This window comes from Gekko japonicus, unplaced genomic scaffold (assembly GCF_001447785.1).
Source record: "Gekko japonicus isolate JY-2015 unplaced genomic scaffold, Gekko_japonicus_V1.1 scaffold7, whole genome shotgun sequence".
Classification (NCBI taxonomy): Eukaryota; Metazoa; Chordata; class Lepidosauria; order Squamata; family Gekkonidae; genus Gekko; species Gekko japonicus.
The window spans coordinates 2,901,457-2,903,906 of NW_015159711.1; positions in this window are offsets into that span (position 1 = coordinate 2,901,457).

A 2,450-nucleotide genomic window follows, 5' to 3' on the forward strand; every position below is an offset into this window, starting at 1 on the left:
TGTGTCAGAGAAAATTTTGAATCCGGTCCTGGATCCAAAGGGACTTGGCCTTGAGACAGATAGTTCAACTTGGTCCACCAGCGCAGACTTAATTTCACCTGGAGAGGTACTATGGACCCTCTGCCCACTTCAAGGAAAGATCTATCTATAAGGCAATAGAGTTTTGGTATGGCTGTAAAAATAGTTGTAGTTGTCTGGAGTGAAAACCTTCCCCATTGTAGCGTGTCAAAAGCCACGACCGACAGAAATGTAGGACTCTTTGATGGTGTAAGAAGATTGGAACGTGCATGTATGCCTCTGCCAAGAGGAGAGGAACTCCCTGGGTCGTAAGGATTCCACAATGGATCTGAGGGTCTCCATGCGAAAGTGTCTGTGTTCAACATATCTGTGTAAGTATTTCAAATCTAGGATAGCCCTCCAATCCCCATTCTTTTTGGGGACCATGAAGAAGATGGATTAGACCCCGGTCTCTTGTTTGATTACAGGGACAGAGTATGGTATGAATGGAAAAAAAGAGGGGCCTGCTGCCGTCTTATCCCCCAAGCTGTACGGTCTTGGGTAGAGCCTTCTTCTTGTTGCAGGTTTCCACTAAGATTTCTTTCTTTGTATGTTTGTTTCCAGTGGATCCTCGAACAGCTTGTCTCCCTGAAATGGTGATGCTGTGATGATGGCATTAGATTGGTAATCTGTAGACCAAACTATTAGTCAGATGATGCGACTAGCGGCAGCTGCTGATGCCATCGCCCTGGAAGCAAAAACCATGGTGTCAAGTGTGGCATCGGCAGTATAGAAGATGGCTTTCAAGATCCTACTGGCACCCTCCAGCAATGCTCCCTCCTAGCTGTGGAATCTTGTAAGCAAACATTCTGCTTTATGAGCTACTGGCATCAAAGTTGTGGGCCAGCAATTTGGCTACTGCATAAATTAGTTAGCTCTGGAGCCATCTTTCCTGAGCTAAGACAAAAAGGTGTGAGCCGGAGGCTAAAAAACTGTGAGCTAGTTTACACTAACTCAGCTTAGAGGGAACACTTTCCTCCAGTAGTCTGCGGTTGCTGCATGGTAACCTATCAACTTACGCATCCACACAATAGTTGCTTTAGAAACTGTGGATGCTGCAGCTGGCATATCGATTGCCATGGAAGTGGCCTCATGTTCATCACTGGCCCCGTTCATACGAGCCCATTTGGGACGGGAGTGGGACGGAACAGGGGCGGAGCAAACGGACGCGATCCCACCTCAACATCTGGGGAGCGTGCCGTCTCCGTCCCTGATCCGGCCCAAATGGCGCTACCCCGCTGCAAAAACGAACCACCTATCTAGGTGGTTGCAGCCGTCTGGAGCGCCCCAAGCCGGCCGTGGGATCGGCGGCGCGTCCTTGCGCCGCCGCATCCCAGCCCCCGGCCGTACTGCGCATGCTCGGGCATGCGCAGTTCGGCAGCCTCCCCCTCCCATCGGGCTCGTCCTCCCCGGCGTCTGCTCTTGCCGGGGAGAAGAGGCGCTGCGGCCAGGGGATCCGTGGGATCCCGCCGCAGCGTCTCAACGTTGAAGCGGCTCTATTAGCCGCACTTTTGCTTCGTGGTTTCCCTGCCGTATGGCAGGGGCCTTCAGAGAGCAACCCAGAGGATTGTAGGGCAGTTGCTGGTGCATCAACCACAGGTACCTGCAAAAGATCTGTAGCAGATGTTATCAAAGGGTACAACTTTTTAACAACCCCTGGTAACTGTTTGTTATTGGCTTTGCCCACTCTTCCTCATCTGTCTCACATAGAATTCAGGGGAGAGGAAGGCTCTTTCTGAGCAATTAGCTGGAGGAAAGAACTCAATGAGCTCTGTGCCATCTTTCTGCCCTTGGGCATTAGCACTCTTGTCCCCTGCCTTTTGGGGTCCCTGTATATTGAGTGCTGATAGGGTCTTAGACAGCAAATACTGTCTAACATCTAAAGGACTGGTCTGAGGCAATCATTTCCCTCTATTCACCATCATTACATGAAAATCCCCCCCTCCTTTTCACCAGAGACATGTGAGAGGCTATCCCTCACACGTGAAGGCGGATCAAATAGGCAGTGCTCCTTGGGGAATCCTTTTTGTGCAGCTTTGGTGGGACAGCTGACTTTGTTCTTGCGCCTCCAAGTAGAGAGGGGGAGGGGGAGGAGGATATAGTAGCCCCATGGCCCCCTGATCTGCAGAAATGAACTATTTCCTCCCCCATGGCTCTTATAAAGAAGGCCATTACATTTGGAAATAAGGGGACAGACCGGGGATTGCCAACATTACCGCTCTGCAGCTCGTCATCTTCCTCGTCCCCTTGAGCATTATCGGCACAATCCCCATTGAACCATAGGTCTCGGGGTGTGCTATGTGCAGGATTAGGCTCTGCTTGCCATTCCCATCTTAAAGCATAGAGTGGTCAGTGGACTCCAAAATGGCTGCTGAGGCTGGCATGGGCTCCGT